This window comes from Panulirus ornatus, chromosome 1, assembly GCF_036320965.1.
Source record: "Panulirus ornatus isolate Po-2019 chromosome 1, ASM3632096v1, whole genome shotgun sequence".
Lineage (NCBI taxonomy): Eukaryota > Metazoa > Arthropoda > Malacostraca > Decapoda > Palinuridae > Panulirus > Panulirus ornatus.
Genome location: NC_092224.1, coordinates 54,636,366 through 54,660,495, shown reverse-complemented (window position 1 = coordinate 54,660,495; position 24,130 = coordinate 54,636,366). Strand labels below are relative to the sequence as shown.

At 50.4% G+C, this 24,130-nt stretch overlaps 1 protein-coding gene across 13 annotated transcripts in view; it reads left to right on the top strand.

Annotated features, from left to right (window-relative positions):
- LOC139749028 (hormone receptor 4-like) overlaps positions 1–24,130 on the top strand; it is a 500,349-nt gene that overhangs the window by 351,596 nt on the left and 124,623 nt on the right. For 2 of the 13 annotated variants that reach the window (XM_071662637.1, XM_071662588.1), the window contains exon 1: positions 16,413–16,521. The exons of 9 other annotated variants lie outside the window; for them this stretch is intronic. The gene's annotated coding sequence lies outside the window, so the exon portion shown is untranslated. Of the gene's footprint in view, positions 1–16,412; positions 16,522–24,130 lie in introns of those variants that run through there. 2 more of the 13 variants (XM_071662559.1, XM_071662540.1) reach the window with 1 other exon arrangement.

The following is a 24,130-nucleotide window of genomic DNA, read 5'->3' as shown; positions in this document are numbered from 1 at the left end:
CAGAAGACTGACTTTGTTGGTTCAGAAAAAGAACATAACACAGACATAGGACTGTTGTGGGTCGCGTGTCTCGACTCCACGAGGGGAAGACCAGGACGCTGCGGTTGACGTGAGGGCCGAGTGTACAGTACAGTACAGGCGGACCTACGGCCTGCCACCTGTGCAGCTACAGGTACTGTGGGCACAAGGTAAATGCACCCCCGGATCACGACGGTGCCTGCCGCGAGGACGGTGTTACCTGCCTCGAGCACGATGGTACCTAAGCTCGAGGACGACGGTACCTACCTCGAGCACGACGGTGCCTACCTCGAGCACGACGGTGCCTACCTCGAGCACGACAGTGCCTACCTCGAGCACGACGGTACCTACCTCGAGCACGACGGTGCCTACCTCGAGCACGACAGTGCCTACCTCGAGCACGACGGTACCTGCTTTGAGCACGATGGTACCTGCCTTGAGCACGACGGTACCTGCCTTGAGCACGATGGTACCTCCTTTGAGCACGACGGTACCTCCCTCGAGCACGATGGTACCTCCCTTGAGCACGACGGTACGACCCTAGGGGGTGCATTGGTGGCCTGGTTCACTGACCTAACCCTTAAGGTATTAGGTCAGACGTCAGGCCTCCGTAACCAAGGGTCGTAATGTTCTCTTCAGAGAGGATGTCTAACCCTCGTGCTCGGGGTCAGATGGCCAGGTGACTGATCGTAGCAATGCTCCACGTTTGGTCAGGGAAGGGCGCGCCCCACGCACCCGTACTCTCTATTGAAATGGTGGACCTCGGTCTATACACTTAGCCTTTTACATCTTTCTCGTTATGATGGTGAGGAGGACACAGTGAGAGTTGTCACCAGGAAATACAGCAGGACACAGTCCAGGCCAGAGTTGGTTGAATTTCAGTGATGATGTATTTCTCATTCTTCATGTGAGAGTATGTGCGAGTGTGTGTGTGTGTCTGTATGGACGTGTAGCTGCATGTACATATGTACGTATTTATTTTTAGTATTATTTATTATTGTTATTGTTGTTATTGTTATTATTAGTAGTAGTAGTAGTGACAGTATTATTACTATTGTTATTATTATTATTATTATTATTATTATTATTATTATTATTATTATTATGATCATTAAAATTTTGATGATTATCATTATGGTGATGGTTACGGTGATTGCCAATTACCATTGGTTGGAATTATAGAACGTAAGTACCTTCATCCTTGGCGATGGGTGTACAGATGAGGGTGGGATGTCTGGTGACAGTCTCAACATGTACATTAGGGCGGAGGTTCGTACATTAGGGCGGAGGTTAGTGCATTATGGCTGAGGTTAGTACATTACCACAGTGTGTTCAGTGCGAAGTCCACAATGATCAGGACTGGCCAGTTGCAATATCCCTATGTCCCATGCTGGGATGCGTGCGAGTAGGCTGTGGTGTTGAATGGCATCACGAGGGATCTCTGGTGGCAGGAGGTGACGGTGACAAGGTTGGTTTCCACCCTAACTGCCCGGGAGAGGTCCAAGTAATGGTTGGAGAGAGTCGGGAAGGTTGGAGTGTCCATCACCTGTTGACAGGTGGTTTTGGAACAAAAGGACCGAGGATGATATTTTGTGCTCTTCTTTGTACTTTTTCTAGTAGACATCTTGTTCTTTGGTAAATAGATAGGGAGGAAGACCAGGCGAGGGAGGAATACGTGAGTTTGAGATGAATGAATGAAAAAAAAAATCTGGTCATGTTCTTCATTCCTCGGGCAGGGAGTCCAAGTGTCCAGAGTCCACAGAGAATATAGAAACGATGGTTGGAAGATATGATGGTGGTGCTGACATGTTCCACCCAGCATATTGTCCAGACAGCCACCGAGAAGCTTGGTAGACTGGAAAACGTGGAGGTGGGCTGTGTGTGTGTCTGTTTGGCTGTCTGGCTGTCTGTCTGTATGATGTATACGTACTCATACACACCCCAGATTGGACTAGGTGTGTGTGAACATATGTGTATGTTTGGGAGTGTTTGTGTGTGTGTTTGTGTGATATGTATGTTCATATGTCCATGTTTATAGCGAAGTCGTTCTATAAGGATTTTCTTTGTCTTTACTGGACTATATATAGGGGAGTGGATGGGGTGGTTAGGGAGAGACAAGAGAAGAAATTCGATCACAAATGTTATATTATCAATGTGGAAGAGCGAGTCACCGGGTATACAGGTGTATGGCGTAGGTTTTAGCTGTGCTGTCAGATGGTGGCGTGGTGATCTCAGATAGTGGCATCTCTACCACCAATATCTGATGTTAACATCAAAGTGACCAGTATATCTGGGGATACAGGATAGTCTATAATGAGAACATCACCATATCTACACATTTCTTCTTGTTCATAGTGTGTGTGTGTGTGTGTGTGTGTGTGTGTGTGTGTGTGTGTGTAAGTCTTAGGCGGAATTATAACTGGAACTAACTGAGGCCTGTTAAACATGCATACATTAAGGTGTTGGTGTGGTAGCGGGACCACACAAAAACTGGACACCTACCAATAAAAACTTTCTCCTTCACCTGTTTTTACTGGGAAATTTATTCCGTCAAAATTTTTTTTTTCCCAGGAATCTTATACGGCGAGTGGAAGTTCCTGCTCGCCAGAGGCCTAAGGCAACCAACGCTTGCCTCTGCCAAACCGAGCGGCGGTAATGACGGGGCAAGGAGGAAAAAAAGGTCGTTGTGTTTTCTCACTTGTGGGTGACGCTGGAACAACGACTCTGGGGAGAAAGTTGATGATGGGCGGGCATACAGTCGACCCCTATCCTCCATAGGAACTTTCTACGGCCCATCATGGTAACGGGGGATGTGGTGGCGTGGCCCAGCCTCTTAAATTTGGTGCTTATTCCAGGTGTTGTCTGTGGTCTGGTGGCGAGATCTGGGGGACACCCCCCCCAGGTTGTGGTGGGTAGGTGAGGGAGGGAGAGGGGGAGGGGACGATGCGCCTGCGAAGTTGTAGTGACCAGAAGAGGTTACTGGAGGGCGGTCGTGGCATCTGGCAGGCGTGGTTTTAGTGGCATGGTTTGGGGCCCCGTGTTCCAGTGGTGACGAATGGGACTCCGGGGTGTAGTGGCATGGCTTGGGGGCCTCAAGATGTAGTGGCAAGTGTGGGGGTCTTTCGTTATCCTACCAGGGACACAGCCTCTGGTTTTGTAGTGATGGAGTATGAGGCCTGTACAAATTGTGGCGGGATATTAGGCCTCTGATTGCAGTGGCTGGATGGTGGACTCGTGTTTGTATTGATGGTATGGTGAGCCCCATGTTGTACCGGTGGATGTAATGCCTCTGGGCCAATGCTCCTTTTAGCAAGTGTAAGGTGTGTGGGTCTCTGTATTCCTGGCGATGTGAGGGGCGTGTGGCAATACTGACATGGGATAAACCCACTAGGTATGATAATGTCAGTGGATGTATCGTGGAGTTGTGAGATATTCTGATGTAGAGACGAGACGTGAGGCTGCAAGTTTGGGTTAGGCAGTGTGGGTCTCTTAATTATGGAGGTGAGTGTGGGTCCTTTCGTCAGGAGGGCATGAAAATAGGTCCCGTGGGCGTGGTAATATTGTATAAGGTTGTGGGGGGCCTGATAGTGGTGGTGTGGTGTGGGACAATTGGTTCTAGCTGTATGAGATGAAGGCCTTAACTCTGGTGACCATGGCTTCGTGGAGTGACGAGGTATGCAGTGTCGTAATAGCCTAGTGTCGAGCTTTCTTTACCATGGCGTGATGTAGAGCTTGTTTGGTTGATGCCCATGGTTGAGGTGGGAAGGTAGAGCAGTACTCCTGCTTCTGATGGAGGGGTATGAGGGGCCCCTTCAGTCGGGGCAGCTAGTCACGACCTCGTGTTAGAAAGTTCCTAGTTGTGATGCTCTGGTTTGGGGACCGTGGTAGCACTCGTTTTGTATTGTGGTATAGGTATGTGGTAGCTGTAGTGTGGGGTTGCGGTGTGGGCACCGTGGTAGCGGCAGTGTGGTGTTGAAGTGTGGTCATCGTGGTAGCGTTAGTGTTGAAGTGTGGTCATCGTGGTAGCGTTAGTGTGGGATTGAGTCACTTTGAGTCGCTTTGTGGTATGGACACCACTGTAGCTGAGTTATGGGATAAGGCCGTACTGATGGTGGTAGTTGGGGATCCTGGATGTTGCCGGTGTGGTGACCGTGGTTGTGGTGGCTTGATGTGAGGACCTTGCTTATGGCGGCTTGGTGTGGGGATCCTGGTGTGGAGGTTTTATATCAGATTGGAAAGTGCCCTTTGTTAGCCCTCAAGGCCAGGCTCTGTCAGCTTTGGGACCTGCCTTTAAGGTACCCTCATGGTAAGGTAAGGCTAATCAGTTCCCTATTCTAATATAGTGTAGTGAAATAGGTCTCATTAATTAGACTTTTGAAGAACCTTTGGTGGCTCAGAACGGCTCTCGGAGCCAACTTGCGGTAGCTTTAAACCTTATCCAGATTCTGAAGTTCCTACACCCAAAATGTGGGTCCTGTATGTGCCACGGTTCTCCTATGAAAGACTAACGCGTAAACGCACAAACACATGAAAATATGTATATCATCATTATATAACCTCCGGCCCTCTTTGTGGTAGGGGTCTGGGCTACAGCCCAAAGACCACCCCCTTCCTGCAGCTCCAAAGTTGCGTAACAATCTGTAGCAGGGACAGCATGGACTACTCTGGATCGAGAAAGGTCTTTGACGCGACTTTACTCTGTCGTCAACTGACGATGATACAGCCTCACTAAATGTGGCTTTTTTCACTCGCTGTGTAACATTAAGCAGGTGGAGTCCGGTATATTAGTGTAAGCTGTGAGCAAGTTTTCTCTAATGCATATAGAACTGAATACGACAGTATATTTAGAGTTGTTAATCTTTCTTATGTTCTCTAATGTTTTCAGTATTATTCTACCATTAGGTGGATGCTTAAACACCAGTTGTCCAAAGTTATCCATTTTATTTCAGTCAAGCTTTCGTCTTCCCAGAGGCATCATCAGGAGTCTACAAAAAAAAGGAGAAAAAACTGCGTCACAAAACTTGGATATGAAATGTCAGACGCAAATGAAATGTGTATAAGAAACTCGGAAAACCCCACAGTAGATAGCAGATACAAAGTTAGGGAAAACATTGAAAACCAATACAGATTAACAATACCACTAGTTACAACTAAGATACAAAATATGGAAAAAGGAAATACAGAAAAACATACAGTTCAGGAAACAACAATATTCAACGCGGTAGGAATATAGACAGTCCAGCACTAAATGCATTAAGTTGGGCCAAATGAGACCGTTATTATGTGGGTGTGGAGTTGAGGTCAGGTTAGGCTCGTCTGACTCTCTCTGACCTTCGTAACCCGGGACCGGGTGGGTCAGTGACACCTTCCTCCTGTCTTGAAATGGGGGACTTGGTAGCTTGAGGCGGGTCATTGACTTGTTCCACCAGTCCTAAAACGGGCATTAGCTCTACGTCGTATTGGCGGGCCATCAAAGAGCTGTATGGCGGTGGTCAAGTTTATCTTCATGATGATGACAGTTGCTTTCTCTCTAATGTGAATGGCTTCTGATATCCGTAGTCTTCTCCGATCACTGCAACTAATAATGATTTTGTTGTAGCGAATAACACCTAATTATGGAAAATCTGGTTCTTATAACGCGATGGCTGCAGTGAGGTGAACTGTTTTACCTGGGTCTAGCTTGGTTATAAGAGTTAGAGATGGTGTGAATGTAGCAGCAGGACGCATGTGAGAAGGGAGTACAGCAGATTGTGGTAGTGGCGAGTGGTGGTGAGGAGATAGGTATGGTGCTAGTGGTGGTGGGGATAGGTATGGTGCTAGTGGTGGTGTGAAGAGTGTGGGTCGACAGTAGGGGTGGTGACGAGTCCAGTGACTGAGGGCTGTGGTCATCATTGAGGTCCGTCTAGTACAGGGTTAATGAGTGCGGAGTTATGGGATGGCAGAACTGTGAGGGTGTATGAATGAGGCATCATAGTGAGACACATTTATCATGGTAGGCAGAGTTGTGAACGTGAGGAAGTAATGAGCGATAATAGTGATGATTATAGTTCATGCTGTATCACATTTGTTCATTGTTTTCCACCTGATCGAGGTAGCATCAGAAACGGAAGACTAAGAGAAGCCCCCAAGTGGCCCCTTCCTCCGCTTGTTCCTTTAGAAATTCATAATACAGGAGGGGAGGATATCCAGTCATCCGCTCCCGCCCCTCTTAGTCGTCTTCCACGACATGCAAGAGATGTGTGGGTAATATTCTTTCTCTCCTAACCCCTGAGATTTTTAATGATAATAATATAAAGATAATAATTGATGATAATGATGGTAATGATGATGATAATAATGATATTAATTATGAAATTTAGCAACAGAGGAAATGAATCATAAACATTGGGGACAGAAAATGTAGAGAGGGAGGGATGTTGAACGAACACTCCTCAGGCAAATACAAGGATGTTCACACTAGTTAGGATGGGGCTGTTCTTGGTGACGAGGGGTCTCAGGTGGCAGGAGGTGACGGTGGCGAAGATGCACCTGCACTTATATCCCTTGTTGTATGCTGGATAAGGAGAGAGACTAAAAGGGGAAGACTTAGGTGATTTGGAGATGAATTAATGTCGTGCATTGTTGAGCTCAGGGGCAGGAAGTTCTTGTGTCTTGAGTCGACTAAGAATGCAGACTTTCGACGATGGTTCTGACATGTTTCTTGCAGCATAGTTGGATGTGAGACGTGACTGGAAGCCAAGCTGACGCGCATGAGTACGACCCTGTTGTGGCCGACTGTAATGCAATTAGCAGTGGTTCTGTTCTGGAGACAGTTGAGTGTAACCTGGACGTGTGGATCCAACGTGTTGTCTTCTGTAGGATCAGGAAGCACATGAGCCACGTCTTCATGATGCCTTGTAAGAGGCCACGGATGAGAAGGACCTGGAAGGAGGAGATAGTCCCTAGGAAGTGTACATTCTGAAGTCGCTCAACAGAGGAAGTGTGCAAGACGTGGAATGAGACTTATGCTCAGCTCAAGGTTGATGGCTTTGTTGGTCATTATTGAGTGGATGACTATGTTGAAAGTTTTGAAGTCAACGGAGGTGAGAGCCACAGAGGTCTCGTGTCTATCTTTTTCCGAGGTTGCGGTAAACTCCAGGAAGCTGACGAGGGAGTGGATGATTGAGAAGGTCTTCATATTAACAAACAGCCGAGGGTTTATGGAGCCAGTATTGTGTGCGTTAATAAAATCGGATACAAAAAGAAAATCACAGAGTAGGTTGGGAATCGCTGTTACTGCAATGGGTCATAACTGTTCCCAATACCATGGGTGTGTTGACTGGCTCTGGGGAGACATATGGAGCCTCCCGTCACCAGCAGGGCAATATGATTGCTGGAGAGAAGCGATGCTGGTGGAGATGGGTTTGGCTATCTGTGGGGAGAACCTCCTTCATAGGTTAGTCAGTTGCTGTAGTGGAACGCTTTACCTTAAGGGTATATAACTGCCTGAAGACTTCAAATTCATGCGCTGAGCTTGGAGGTGCTGAGACCGGAGGGTAGGTTGGCAGGCTGGTGGTGTCAAGTTGGGAGAGTCTATGGCAGATGGTGACCAAGTGACTATAAAAATGTTGCTCTGCCTCATCACTAGGGAGGCGACTAACGTGTGGGAAATGAAGAAATATGGCGAGGGAAAGTTATGTTGGTGAGGCACAGCCATTATGGTATGAAGGTGGACTTGATGGATTTTGTTACATGTGTGGTTGTGACGGCTGGATTTGACATGACTTCGAAGAGAGGTAATGTGTTACTTGGAAGGAACAGATGATGATACTGAGGTTGGTAGCAGACAGTGGTGATTTGGCCTCAGTATGATGCCTTCCCAATCGTCATTAGGCCTTTGTATCCACCAGTACTTCCTCCCTACCACGCAACGTTCCTCTGTACCAAGATACATCCCCGCTATACTTACCAGCACCTCCTCTGCACCAGGCTAACTTCTGTACACAAAATAATGATATAAACCACGTATCTTGCATAAACCCGACTTTTATATATGTTGAATACATTTTCAGGTTATTGTAAGAATATACATATGATCAGTAATGACGGAGAGGTATGGTCAGAATTTATGGTGCCTGTGGTTGTAGAACAGATGGCTGTAGTGGTAGAAGAAACACCGATGGTTATCATAATAGTAGGAAATAGTAATGACAGTAACAACATTGGCATTGGCGATGATGATGATGACAGAGATGTTGTTGTAGCTTTTGATGGTATAGTTATGGGTAGTTGTGATATTACTCTTCATATCAGTAGTGTTGCTGTTGTGTTTGTGAAGGTGGTGAGCGGATAGTGGTGGTGATGGTGGTCTGGTGGTCGGGAGCCTCCTATCGAGCGTCGGCCTTTTTTTAAAAGCCTCCTGGCCAATCAGTGGCCCGAGGCGCCTTCTCTGGTGAACGATCACCAGAATGATCACTGGGGATTTTTTGGGTTGTCCTTGTCTTATGTGTCGCGTCGGAACGCAGCCAAAACATCATTCAGTTCCCCTTCACTCCACAGGAACGTGATGTCGGTCCCGGGGTTCAGGAGGTCTGGTTGGCCTGGCGTCTGGTCATGCACCCCGGGCACTGTCACCTGTGATTAACCTGACGTCCTCCCCTCCTGGTACGGTGGTAGTTCGGTAACATGTCCCTGTGGTGGAGTGCCTCTCTGGCTTCCCTCAGTAGGTTCCCCTGTGGGGGTGTCTTGGTGAGGTGGCCATATGAGTATTTTGGGTGAAGTGCCCGATTGAGGCACCCCGATGAGGTGTATCAAGGTGGTACCCCATGGTAAGGTGTCCCTGTAACATGCCTCACGTTACGTGAGCTAGTGAGGTAGGTCGTTGACGTGCACCGGCCTGATGCGCCAGAAAGGAACCTCGTTGAAGTAAATTGATTTATGTCACAATCGTCTTGTGTACACGTGCCACCGCTCCTCATGTTCTGTATGCCTCCGGTCCCCCTCACCACCTCCCCTGCTCCTCATGTTCTGTATGCCTCCGGTTCCCCTCACCATCTCCACTGCTCCTCATGTTCTGTATGCCTCCCACTCCCCTCACCACCGTCCCTGTGTCCACTTATGTTGTTATTCCACCGTTCCGGCCAGCTTCCTTCCCGCATCCCTTTCCCAGTGCCTTCTCCCCGCACAGGTGCTTCCCCAACCCCTACCTACTTGTGCCTCCTAACTTGTGCCTCCCCAACTTGTGCCTCCTTCACCCGTCCTTCTCCCCGCATCCGTGCTTCCCCAGCCTGTCCCTCTCTTTCACACACGCCTTTCCAGCTCGTGCTCTTCCAACCCGTGTCCTCACTCTCCCCATCTGTGTCTCCCCTTCCCCATGCCCCTCACATGTGCCTCTCCCACCCGTGCCCCTTATCCATGCCTCCCCAGCCCGGGTCCCCCAACCGTGCCTCCCCAGCTCGTGCTCTTCCCAACCGTGCCTCCCCCACCAGCGGGGGTAGGTTGGGGTTGGGGGGAGAGCAGAAGTGAAAGTGGCAATCCGCTGGGTGACTGACCCAACGCTAACGTCGCTCTTCAACACACACCATCTCCTCGTTTTTATTTACCTTCTTCTTTTCCTCTTGGTGTTTGTGTGTGTGTGTGTGTGTGTGTGTGTGTGTGTGGTGAAGGATGAGAGATCTCTCGGTGTTTATCCTCCTGACCACAGAGAACCTACCTTCCCCATGGCCGACCACACTAGAGGCTGGCAGCAGGTCTGAAGACAATGGCTCACTTCCCGGCCTGGCCACACCCGCTCCCTCCCTCCCTCCCTCTGCTGCTACGCTGCATGTGGTCCTCGACACAGTTTGTGGCCTTGCTGACCAGGCCGGCTGTGGACGTGGGCCGTGGCAGTCAGTCAGCGCTCTCATGCCCCTCTGTAGCTCGCTCATGACCTGCTTATAGCACGCCTGACCCAGCATCGTCACAAGACGTTCACTGGTGTGGCAAACGACCCTGAAAATGGTCGATGATGCATCTCAATGACCGCACTGCCTCACCCCCAGCAGCCAATTTCGCTCATTCCTCAGACACACAAGTCAAACAGCGTGGTGCAACGTTACATTCTGCCCCCCACCCCACTCCCCTGCCGACCAACCCCACACCTCCCTCCCGGCTCTTACCAACCCCCAGCAGGCAACCACATCTCCCCCTCGTTGCTGCTAACCCCAGTTCCCAGCAACCACCTCTCTCTCTCTCTCTCTCTCTCTCTCTCTCTCTCTCTCTCTCTCTCTCTCTCTCTCTCTCTCTCTCTCTCTCTCTCCTCTCCACTCCTCTCCTCTCCTCTCCTCTCCTCTCCCTCCCTCCCTCCCTCCCTCCCTCCCCCCCCCCCTCTCTCTCTCTCTCTCTCTCTCTCTCTCTCTCTCTCTCTCTCTCTCTCTCTCTCTCTCTCTCTCTCTCTCTCTCTCTCTCTCTCTCTCTCTCTCTCCTGCCAACCTCCAGCCCCTCAGCAGCCACACTCCTCCCCCTCGCTCCTGCCGCCGCCAGCCCCAAGCATCCACACTCCCTTGTTTCTGGCTACCCTAGCCCCCAGTATCCATACTTCCCCCTCCTTCCTCCTGCCAAACCCCAGTCCCCAGGATCCACACCTTTCCCTTATATCTGCCAACCCCCAACCCAGAAACAACACTCCCCACGTTTCTGCCAACCCCAGCAGCCACACCGCCCTCGCTCCTCCCGACCCCAGCCCCAGCGTCCACACTTTCCTACTCGCTCCTGGCAACCCCAGCCCCTAGTAACCACAACTAACCCTCGCTCCTGCAAGTCTTCAGCCCCAGCAGCCACACCTCTCCCTCGCTCCTGCCAGCCTCCAACCCAACCAGCCACAACTCTCCCTTACTACCAACCTCCAGCAGCCACACTTCTCCTTTGCTCCTGCCGACCCCCCTACCCCCAGCAGGCACATATCTCCCTTGCTCCTTCCAACTCTCATCCCCCAGCAGCCACACATCTCCCTTGCTCCTGCCACCCCCATCCCCCAGCAGCCACATCTATCCCTTGCTCTTGTCAACCCCCAACTCCCCAGCAGCCACATCCCTTTCCTTTGTTCCTGCCAACCCCCTACCCCCAGTAGCAACATCCCTCACCCTTGCTCCTGCCAACCCCCATCCCCCCAGCAGCCACACTTCTCCCTTGCTCCTGCCAACCCCCAGCAGCCACATCTATCCCTCGCTCCTGTCAGCCCCCAACTCCCCAGCAGCCACACCCCTTTCCTTTGCTCCTGCTAACCCCCTACCCCCCAGCAGCCACATCTATCCCTCGCTCCTGCCAACCCCCAGCCCCCAGCAACGACCGAAATATATCTCAAAGAGAGGCAAACGCTGCAACCAAGGTGTTCCCTTGTGTTTCCTCGATGCGTATCACGGCGGGCAAGCCTTGGGCAACCTGGAGAGGTGACAGAGGACGCGAGATCTTGGTGCTGTCGCTGGAAGGCAGGAGAGTCTGGCTGCCGGGAGGTGCGCCAGTGGACCCTGAAGGTAGCCTTGTGTCTCGTCGTCAGGACAGAAGAGCCTCGCCGTGTCCCCGCTCGCTTGTTCCTGTAGACACGTAAACCTACGAGGTAGAATCGTATCTTTAGAGTAGCCAGGAAGGGGTTAAGGCGCGTGTGGTTTGCAAGGAGGACCTGAAGGCAGAGTGATGACCGTGTGTTCAAGAAGATCTCCCGCGGGTACAGGAGGAATCTGTCGACAGGTGACAGTCGTGAAGGTGAGTGACGGCTGCTGGACAACTGAGGCCAGGTGTAGAGAGCGCAACTGCTGCTGTTGCTGCTGCCCTCCAGCTGTGACAACACCTGGCTGAGATAGGTTTTGGTGGTGGCACCTACCGCCAGCTTCCATCTGTGGCAACAACTGGCTGAGGGGAATCGTGATGGTGGCAGCGGGTTCCGTCTCTCTAATGCCACATAACATGGGTGACGTGGGCTCTGATGGTGGTAGAAGGTGACATCTTTCATATGTGGCAACACTTGGGTCAGGTGGGGTCCTGATGGTGGCACATGGTTCTCTCCTCTTTGGCAACACCTGGCTAGCCTGGAAACAGGTGCCTTTGTCCGCTTGTGACAACAACACCTGTTGGAAGAAAAAGATTTTGATGGTGGTGGAATTTGGTGCTTTCTTTGGCCTGTGTCTTCCTCTGATTAATGAGGCTTTGGATGGTGGTGGTAATTGGTCATCTGTTATCACTGACGTATTGTGTTGTCGTATGTTAAGCGTTGCTCTGGGAGCCTGCGAAGTTGCTCATGGCAACCAGCGAGGAGCGGTCAGCACACTAGATGATATCCAGGTAGGTGTCCAGACACATCATATATTATCAGAGCGTTTACGACGACGTTTATATCTGAGATTAGAAGAAGAAAGTGATAACAGTGTGGTGTATCGTGGGAGGAGGAGGAGGAGGAACACAGCGGGAGTCTGTGGTGATGCCTGGACCAGAGGGGAGAACAAAGAAGCAGGTAATGGAATCAAAACGATAGGAGCATTACCAGGTAATTTCAACAGGGCAGTAGACTGTAATCCAGCCAGACTGCGTCCTTGTTTCCCCGCGCCTCTGTTACATTGTCGCTCTTTCGCCACAACCTGAAGTTCCCCCCCCCCCCTGGGTGGAGGGAAACAATGTGGACATCAACGGCATGGTTATACGTGTGGTTAGTGGCATGGGATGTTACCTGAGATGGTGGTAGTGCGGTGTTAGTGGTGATGGTAACAATGATATGGTACCTGTTACAGTAGTGGTAGTGGTAATGGTGACAGTGTTACCAGTGGAGGTAGTGGTTATGGTGACAGTGTTACCAGTGGAGGTAGTGGTACTGGTAGTCGTGATGGTATTGGTATTAGTGTGGTAGTAGTGGTAATGGTGGTGGCAGTGTTGCTGGTAATGGTGATGCCAGTGGAAGTGATGGTACCGGTGTTGTTTGTGAGAGTAGTGGTGATGTAGTGGTGTATGTGCCGCTGATGTAAGTAGTGGTAATGTTCAGTGGAATCCTTATGGTTATGGAAGGGGGAAGGGAGTGGAAGTGGTGGTGATCATGAAGTGACATTAATGATGCTGGTAATGGTGGTTCTGTTGGTGATAATAATGGCGATGGTGTCAGTATTTCTGCCCTCATTGTTGTTGTTCTTGGATGTTTATGATGGTAGTGAAGGTGTTAATGGTGATACTAATTATCCACTATTCGTGATCGGGTTGGTGGTAGACGTAATGTAGCGATGATGAGGCTGATGCTAGTCTTGCTAGTGGTGAAAATGGTGGTAGTGGCACCTCGTCAGCCACTGTTGGTGCAAGTGGTGTTAGTGGTGAAGGCATGTCTGCCGGTGCAGGTGGTGTTAGTGGTGGAGGCGTGTCTGCCGGTGCAGGTGGTGTTAGTGGTGGAGGCGTGTCTGCCGGTGCAGGTGGTGTTAGTAGTGGAGGCGTGTCTGCCGGTGCAGGTGGTGTTAGTGGTGGAGGCGTGTCTGCCGGTGCAGGTGGTGTTAGTGGTGGAGGCGTGTCTGCCGGTGCCGGTGGTGAAGTTAGAGATGTTGGTGTTGTCAAGATTGATGCTAACTGATGTGGATGGTGAAAGTGTTTTCGATGATCGTGGTCAGGGCGGTGATAGTGATGCTGGTGATGGTGAGAGTGGTGATGGTGTCCATGATTATAGTGACGGGTAGTGAGAGCAGCAGTGGATCTGATGGTGGTGTAAGTGATGTTGATAATATGGTTCTAGTGGTGGTCAAGTGGTGTTGAGAATGTTACTGACGTGGGATTAGAGCGTTGTGGATGAGGATGGGAACAGGTAAGACTGACGATCGTAGTGGGTCTTATTACGTCGGTGGTGACCGAAGTGGTGGCGGTAGCGGTGGCGAATTATTTTTGATGATGGTGGTGATAGAAGGAGCCACAGTAACAGAAGTTTGGTGACGGAGGAACCAGTGCTGGCACGGGTGACGCTGGCACAGGAAGGTGTTATGATCGTGAGGGTGTCAGTGATGAACGAAGTGGTGTTAAGAGTGGTGGTGGTGGCTACGGTTGTGGTGAGGGGAGTGAAGTGTGCTGATAGTGGTGGAGAGGATGTGGTACCGATGGTGGTAGTGGAGGAAGAGGTTTGAGTGATGGTTGTTATAGTGATGAACATTGCAGAATAGTGATTACGAATGCAGACTGGTGATGGTTGTAGTAGCTGTGATGGCTGTTGTAATAGCGGTGATTGTAGCTGTGATAACAGTCGCAGAGAAGCGAAGGTTGTAATAACGCAGATGATTATGATAAAAGTGGCAGCTGGCGTTGTCTTCAGAGGTCTTCTACCCCAAAAGATGGGAATGAATCGGAGTTGCTGAGTTGGGTCGTTGGTCGATCAAGCTGTTGGCAGCCGCGGCCCACGTAACCAGTACAGCCTGTCTGGTCAGGTACACGTCTCCATTGTTCATCCCATAGTGTTTCTCATAGCTGCAGGCGATGTCTTGAATAGTTTGGGGTCCCGGACGCTCAGGGGGTTTTCTGTTGTTGTGTTCATCTCACCTTTTGATTCCAGTGACAATATTTTACCGAGTCTTCCACGCCTGTCGAGGCAATAGGGGATTATCTTTTAGTGTGTGCTGGGAACCATGCCATCTAGGATTATCCAAACGCTGATGATGATATACCTTTCCTGTCTGCGCTCCAGGGAGTACACCCTCAGTGGTTTCAGCCGCTGCAAGCACTTCAGTTCCTTTACCTCGTCATTGCGGGTCGTGAAAGACCTTTGCACTTTGCTTAACTCCTACAGTTTCGCCCACCTTGAAAGATGATGTTAGCACACAGAAGTATGCTAACTGTGAGAGAATTACTGCCTACCATCTTTCTGGAAGAGACAAAGGTTGCCTTGTCTTGCTGGCTGAAGGGAAGGTCGTCAGACATTTTTACTCCGGGATCTTTCACACTGGTTAGCCCTGATATGATAATGTCTCCGACCGTCCGGTATTCTAAACTGCTTTTGATTTCTTCACCCTCCCGGCATCGGGGGAGTTGCAGTCTTCTCCACGTGAGAAGCAAGTTGTGCGCGGTGGCTCGGTGAAAGACTGTTGATAGCGGTTTGTGGTTTCTCAGTTTCTTCTGTTGATGAGATTTTCGTACTTTATCCTGATATGATCTGCAGAAGGATTGTGTGACTCCGACCCCCATTCTGGCGGCAGTGTCAGATGCGAGGATGAGGAACACAGGAGATGAGCTGAGGATACCCTGAGGTGTTGCACGAGAACAGCTGAGGAAAAGGTGTTGACACGAGTGGAACTGCTGACTGATGAGAATACTTCATTACTTTAGACGGAGCAAGAGGCCAGTGATCCAGACCCTGACATACTCAGACCTTCACACACACACACACACACACACACACACACACACACACACACACACAGGTAAACCTTACAGTAGAAATTGGTGATTACTAATAGGTAATGGCAGAGGCCTTAACATTTTAATAAACCCCTTCTGCACGACATTGACGTTCTTAATCACGACGGCACCTCCCCTGAGCGCAGGGGTGTGACTCATGGGTGTAATGGCCTGACCCACCATACCCAAGGGTCGTAACCGTGGTGGCCAAGGATGGTACTGTATAGCTCAAACATCGCATCTTGCCGGCGTGCTTAAGGGGACGAGGCGGTTAAAACACCCTGCGAAGACCGCTTCAGGTACACCCCAGGTCCTGCACAGCGTCTGTGCTCGCCTCACACACACCCACACTGTGTATAAAACGTTTTAGTGTCGAGTAACTGGGACGGCAGGCGAGCAAACACTCGTAGGACAACTGAAATAAAAATCACAAGAGTTACCACTAACTTCCTAGTGTTACCAGTTCTTTATGTGTGTGTGTGTGTGTGTGTGTGTGTGTGTGTGTGTGTGTGTGTGTGTGTGTGTGTGTGTGTTTATGAGAGGCGCATCCTCTCCCAGTCAGGATTTTTACTCTGGTTCAGCCAAGTGTCGAGTTTAGAATCATTCCTCTCAGCTCGGGTGTAAGAGGGAGAGTTCTTGCTCGGCTCTCCTCACCACTGAATACATTAATGGTCGCAGGAACATTTCCTCTATGGACGTCATATCAAGAGGGTGTATAGGCCGAATGTTTTACTGATTTGGTATTTGGTTATCTGAGACAGCACGGGCAACTGAGGCCCTAATCAAGGCCATCCCATTAACGATATATATATATATATATATATATATATATATATATATATATATATATATATATATATATATTACACACCCTAGCCTGAGGCATATCATCATATTCGATGTACCTTGTCATACTTCTCATTCAGCCGTGGCAGGTGTTTGGTTGGGCTGTGGTGCAGGGCGGTGTGTGGCAAGAGGTGTGTGGCTGGGCTGTGGTGCAGGGCGGTGTGTGGCTGGACTGTGGTGCACGGCAGTGTGTGGCTGGAGTGTGGTGGACGGCGGTGTGTGTGTGGCAGCAAGTTGTGTGTGGTGTGGAGGGCGGTCCGTGGAATATCTTCGTTTGGCAGTGTGAACACTAACTTGGTAAGGCCTAGATAATCTTACGTCAGACAGATGGTGCAGGAGATAAGAAGTGGGGAGAGGAGATGTGAGAGGGGGTGGGGTGGTGGTAGGCGTGGCCCTTGTGGTTAGGGAGGTAGGAGGGAGTTGTTATTGAAGGGAGTGGTGATGAAGGTCACATGGTTATGATGATATTAGCGGTAGGGAGGGGGAGGAGGCGCCTTCATTGTATTCTGGACCCCATGACCCGTGTGTATGGTGGGTTAAAGTCCTGTGGTTGCCGACTGACGTAGTCCATGACTTGTAGAAAGTCTTGTAAACTGACAGGGGTGCAGGTGCGCTGCTGACGGTGCCTTACCAAGGGACGGGGTTGAATGGCATGGGTTTTCACGTGTGTTGTGCCCACACGGACCCCTGTGCTCCCTAGCAAACCCTGGTTTTACGACGTAGTTTTGCGGCGTGGTGTGTCGTAAGAGCAAAGCACACGTCATCGAGCATGCACGTGTTGTGGCAAGGATTCTCGCCTTAAGTTCCCGACGTAGCTACGACAGCTATGTACCCAAGACGGTGCCCGCGCGTTGGCTAGTTTGGCTGTGTGGTTGTCGATACCCTAGTGTGGTGGTAGAGTACGGTAGTCGGCGGAGTTAGTATATACTGGTATGGTAGTGTGGTGGAGCGGAGTCCCCTGGGTGGTGTAGGGAGGGACCGGGTCCCGCCACAAGGCCACGGGACCGTTGTGCTGGCTGGAGTAACGGTGCCTGGCGGGGCTTGGCGGCGGCGGCCGGACCCTCACCACTCTCGTCAGTATTTATTTGTACGTTCGTTCTGCCGCCTCCCTCCTCGCCAACAGTTACCTCACCATCCTCACACCGGGTATGTTCCTCACAGCAGCCTGAGCGAACGTAGTTTCATATGGTTAGATAAGGGAGCAGAGCTACGACGTATGTAAAAGGTGAATGATAGCGTGAGAGACGGAGGTAGTAGAGCGGGGCAGCCAGACGCGGGCCGTTGGTGGTGGTGGTGGTGGTGGTGGTGAGTGGGGCAGGAGGGTAGCGGGGCTGCCTGCACTCACACCCACCTACAACCTTGAACCACAGACCCCGACACTCGACCCCTACACCTTCACTACGCTTACACCACGCTCTGCCCGCCTCACCACCTCGCTCCTGCCCCGGCTCCTGCGGATGCTGCCTGCAGCAGCTTGGTCGGGATGGTGGTGGACCGTCGGGTCTAGTAGTGGTACTCCGGTCTTATGACGACCTGATGAGGTTATGTAATGGAGTCAGGTTACAGATCTGCGCACCCGTGCCCCCGACGAGTGTAATCATTCAGGTGTTTACTCTATCTTGAGAGGGTGGAGGTCAGGGTGCCTCTTAAGCTGAGCTCTTCGGAGAACTGGGACAGGTCACGCATTGCACTGCTTGCTCCCAGTCATGGGTAGTGGGGAGGAGGGGGCCAACAGAACCTGTTTATTGTGAAGACGTATTGGTTAAGACGCTCGTAGCGGAGGCCTCCAGCCTCCCCCCCCCCCCTTCTCTCTCTCTCTCTCTCTCTCTCTCTCTCTCTCTCTCTCTCTCTCTCTCTCTCTCTCTCTCTAGGTCGTGGGTCGTGTATCCTGGTGTAGGCTACATCGTGATGGTGGGCGGGAAGCAAGACATGTATGGCGGGCTCGTCCTATAACTGTACCTGGTATCCCCGCGGGGAAGGAGCTGCCGTGGGGGGAGGGGCGGTGTACGGACACCCGCTCACATCCACACACTCGCCCCCAGCCTTCAGGACATCCACACACTCACCCCAGCCTTCAGGACATCCACACACTCACCCCAGCCTTCAGGACATCCACACACTCGCCCCCAGCCTTCAGGACATCCACACACTCGCCCCCAGCCTTCAGGACATCCACACACTCACCCCAGCCTTCAGGACATCCACACACTCACCCCAGCCTTCAGGACATCCACACACTCGCCCCCAGCCTTCAGGACATCCACACACTCACCCCAGCCTTCAGGACATCCACACACTCACCCCAGCCTTCAGGACATCCACACACTCACCCCAGCCTTCAGGACATCCACACACTCGCCCCCAGCCTTCAGGACATCCACACACTCACCCCAGCCTTCAGGACATCCACACACTCACCCCAGCCTTCAGGACATCCACACACTCGCCCCAGCCTTCAGGACACCCACACACTCACCCCAGCCTTCAGGACATCCACACACTCACCCCAGCCTTCAGGACACCCACACACTCACCCCAGCCTTCAGGACATCCACACACTCACCCCAGCCTTCAGGACACCCACACACTCACCCCAGCCTTCAGGACATCCACACACTCACCCCAGCCTTCAGGACATCCACACACTCACCCCAGCCTTCAGGACATCCACACACTCACCCCAGCCTTCAGGACATCCACACACTCACCCCCAGCCTTCAGGACATCCACACACTCGCCCCCAGCCTTCAGGACATCCACACACTCACCCCAGCCTTCAGGACATCCACACACTCACCCCAGCCTTCAGGACATCCACACACTCACCCCAGCCTTCAGGACATCCACACACTCACCCCAGCCTTCAGGACATCCACACATTCACCCTAGCCTTCAGGACATCCACATATACACCCAACAGCCGCTTTCGAAGGCCCAACAGTCATATGTAACTACAACTGCTCAGGGCAACGTGGTGATGGATGTATGTATGTATGTCACTGTGTGTGATACAATAGCCGCCCTGGCTGTGGCGCCACCAGTACCTCGATCGTAAACACCGACCACTGAATTGCCGACGGAGACTGACGACGACCCGAGGTGGGCTGTGATGACGAAATGGCTGGAAGGCCCCGAGCGCGGGCTGGTACAACCCCCCCCCCCCCTCCCCCAGCCTGGAATTCAATGACTCAGGGTATTAATTATTTACCCACGGTGGAAAAAATATGAAAACGTGTACGCTGGAGATCCACTGGGGGAGAGGGAGAGACCTTCCTTGCCTCTGTTGCCGGAGCGTCGTTGTCTTCGTCAGGTGTCAGTGTGTGTGTGTGTGTGTGTGCGTGTGACCTTTCTAACTCTAGGAGTCTTCAAGGGTGCGTGGTGATGACCCTCATTGGGTATGTTGATGAAGCGTTATGTGGCTTTCTCTTGGTTCTACAAGTGTGGGCGGCCTGACCTTTCTGGGTTGCGTGGTTGATGCGTCCTGACCTTTCTTGGTTGTGTGGTATGGGTGAGTCGCGACCTTTCGTGGTGGGTTGTGTGGTTGATGCGTCGTGACTTGAAAGTTGTTTGAGTGTGTTGTGACCTTTCTTGGCTGTGTTTCAGAATCGTCCTGACCTTTCTTAATTGGGATGTTGGTCCTTTCCGACTCGTCTTGAATACGACTTACGTCCCTCCTGACCTTACTCGAAGGTGTTTGTGGTGTGTAAAGGTCTACCATCTCCCGTGGTAGTGCGTGCACACCTGGTGTGATATGTGATGGTGCTTGGAGACCACATGTGTATGGTGATGGTGCTTGGCGACCATATGTGTGATGATGGTGCTTGGACACCATATGTGTGGATGATGGTGTTTGGAGACCATATGTGTGATGATGGTGCTTGGAGACTATATGTGTGACGATGGTGCTTGGAGACCGTATGTGTGATGATGGTGCTTGGAGACTGTATGTGTGATGATGGTGCTTGGAGACCATATGTGTATGATGATGGTGCTTGGAGACCATATGTGTATGATGGTGCTTGGAGACCATATATGTCATGATGGTGCTTGGAGACCGTATGTGTGATGATGGTCCTTGGAGACCATATGTGAGATGATGGTCCTTGGAGACCATGTGTATGATGATGGTGCTTGGAGATCATATGTGTGATGACGATGCTTGGAGACCATATGTGTCATGATGGTACTTGGAGACTATATGTGATATGATGGTTCTTGAAGACCACGAGTATGATGATGGTGCTTGGAGATCATATGTGTGATGATGGTGCTTGGAGACCATATGTCTCATAATGGTGCTTGGAGACCATATGTGTGATGATAGTGCTTGGAGACCATTGTGTGATAATGGTGCTTGGAGACCATATGTGTCATGATGGTGCTTGCAGACCATATGTGTCATGATGGTCCTTCGAGACCATGTGTATGATAATGGTGCTTGGAGATCATATGTGTGATGATGGTGCTTGGAGACCATATGTGTCATGATGGTGCTTGGAGACCATATGTGTCATGATGGTGCTTGGAGACCATATGTGTTATGATAGTGTTTGGAGATTATATGTGTGATGATGGTGCTTGGAGACCATATGTGCCATGATGGTGCTTGGAGACCATATGTGCCATTGTGGTGCTTGGAGGCCATATGTGTCATGATGGTGCTTGGAGACCATATGTGTCATGATAGTGCTTGGAAACCATGTGTCATGATGGTGCTTGAAGACCATATGTGTCATGATGGTGCTTGGAGACCATATGTGTCATGATGTGGCTTGGAGACCATATGTGTCATGATGGTGCTTGGAGATCATATGTGCCATGATGGTGCTTGGAGACCATATGTGTCATGATGGTGCTTGGAGACCATATGTGTCATTATGGTGCTTGAAGACCATATGTGCCATTGTGGTGCTTGGAGACCATATGTATCATGAGGGTGCTTGGAGGCCATATGTGTCATGATGGTGCTTGGAGACCATATGTATCATGATGGTGCTTGGAGACCATATGTGCCATGATGGTGGTTGGAGACCATATGTGTCATGATGGTGCTTGGAGACCATATGTATCATGAGGGTGCTTGGAGACCATATGTGTCATGATGGTGCTTGGAGACCATATGTGTCATGATGGTGCTTGGAGACCATATGTGTCATGAGGGTGCTTGGAGACCATATGTGTCATGATGGAGCTTGGAGACCATATGTGTCATGAGGGTGTTGGAGCCATATGTGTCATGGAGACCATATGTGTCATGAGGGTGCTTGGAAGACCATATGTGTCATGATGGTGCTTGGAGACCATATGTGTCATGATGGTGCTTGGAGACCATATGTGTCATGAGGGTGCTTGGAGACCATATGTGTCATGATGTTGCTTGGAGACCATATGTATCATGAGGGTGCTTGGAGACCATATGTGTCATGATGGTGCTTGTAGACCATACGTGTCATGAGGGTGCTTGGAGACCATACGTGTCATGAGGGTGCTTGGAGACCATATGTGTCATGAGGGTGCTTGGAGACCATACGTGTCATGAGGGTGCTTGTAGACCATACGTGTCATGAGGGTGCTTGTAGACCATACGTGTCATGAGGGTGCTTGGAGACCATATGCGTCATGATGATGCTTGTAGACCATACGTGTCATGAGGGTACTTGTAGACCATACGTGTCATGAGGGTGCTTGGAGACCATACGTGTCATGAGGGTGCTTGGAGACCATATGTGTCATGATGGTGCTTGGAGACCATATGTGCCATGATGGTGCTTGTAGACCATACGTGTCATGAGGGTGCTTGTAGACCATACGTGTCATGAGGGTGCTTGGAGACCATACGTGTCATGAGGGTGCTTGGAGACCATATGTGTCATGATGGTGCTTGGAGACCATATGTGCCATGATGGTGCTTGGAGACCATATGTGCCATGATGGTGCTTGGAGACCATATGTGTCATGATGGTGCTTGGAGACCATATGTGTCATGATGGTGCTTGGAGACCATATGTGTCATGATGGTGCTTGGAGACCATATGTGTCATGATGGTGCTTGGAGACCATATGTGTCATGAGGGTGCTTGGAGACCATATGTGTCATGAGGGTGCTTGGAGACCATATGTGTCATGATGGTGCTTGGAGACCATATGTGTCATGATGGTGCTTGGAGACCATATGTGTCATGATGGTGCTTGGAGACCATATGTGTCATGATGGTGCTTGGAGACCATATGTGTCATGATGGTGCTTGGAGACCATATGTGTCATGATGGTGCTTGGAGACCATATGTGTCATGATGGTGCTTGGAGACCATATGTGTCATGATGGTGCTTGGAGACCATCTGTGTCATGATGGTGCTTGGAGACCATATGTGTCATGATGGTGCTTGGAGACCATATGTATCATGATGGTGCTTGGAGACCATATGTGTCATGATGGTGCTTGGAGACCATATGTGTCATGATGGTGCTTGGAGACCATATGTGTCATGAGGGTGCTTGGAGACCACTCTCGGCCGTGTTCTGTGCATTGAGTTACCTTGACTGTGAGAGTCATTAGTCATTTTTAAGTGTGAGAGTTATCTGTTGTGATCATTCTTGAGTGTGACATTTAACGTGACCTTAACTCGAGTGTTCGTGACCTTCCCTTTGTCTTGACCTTTTCTGACCGTAGTGGCCGTCGGTTGTGACCTTTCCCGTGTGTTTTGGTAGTGTGGCATGTCCTTTCATGAGCGTGTTAATGGTTCGTGGTAACCTTTCTGGAGGTTAACTGATTCTGCGTCTTGACCTTTCTCGTGTGTGTTGATAGTGCATCGTGACCTTTCTTGAGTGTGTTGATGGTGGGTCGTGACCTTGCTTGGGTGTGTTGATGGTAGGTGGTGACCTTGCTTGAGTGTGTTGATGATGGGTCGTGACCTTGTTTGAGTGTGTTGATGATGGGTCGTGACCTTGCTCGAGTGTGTTGATGGTGGGTCGTGACCTTGCTTGAGTGTGTTGATGATGGGTCGTGACCTTGCTTGTGTTGATGGTGGGGTCGTGACCTTATGGTGGTTTGTAATCTTATTAAAGTGCGTTGGTGGTGGACCCTGACCTTTCTTGAGTGTGAAATTCATAACGTGACCTTCATGACGTTTCCACTGGGACAAGGTCACTCATAATGCTCTAATACCTGGAGACTGTCATACTGTCTTTATATGGAAAGCCTTCTGTCATGCATCACTCTGTCATTAATCGGAAGGTCATGTATCACATTGTCCTTATATCGGTAGATCATTTTATCCCTGATTGTATCGGAAAGCCATGTATCGCCGTCTATATCGGGGGTCATGTATTGCTTTGTCACTGTATCAGAAGGTCATTGTATCGCTCCTTGTATCGGAAGGTCATGTATCATTGTCGTTATATCGGTAAATCATGTCATATCATACCAACGTATCGGACGCCACGACTCCTTGATTCGCTGCATCGGGAAGCCATGTTTCATTGTATCGGGAGTCTTATTATTGCCTCGGGATACTAAATCTCATTTTCTCACAGTCTTGGGAAACTTCGTCATTACTCTGTCATTTTATTAGGAAGTTGTGTGTCGGTCGAGTGATCGGATCTGGGAGATCTCTGTCTTATTCTTTGTGGGTATCGGGAAGGTGTGTGTCTCATTCTCCCACTGTATCGGCGACAACCATGCCTCATTATTCTGTCATCGTATTGCATCGGGACAAGTGGCAGGATTATCTAATGGTATCGGGAAGCCTTCTGTGACTCTCTCTCTCTCTCTCTCTCTCTCTCTCTCTCTCTCTCTCTCTCTCTCTCTCTCTCTCTCTCTCTCTCTCTCTCTCTCTCTCTCTCTCGATTTCAGTTGTAGTGTTTCAAAATTTTCCTTGCCTGTCGTGCCTGTTGGATGTTATTTC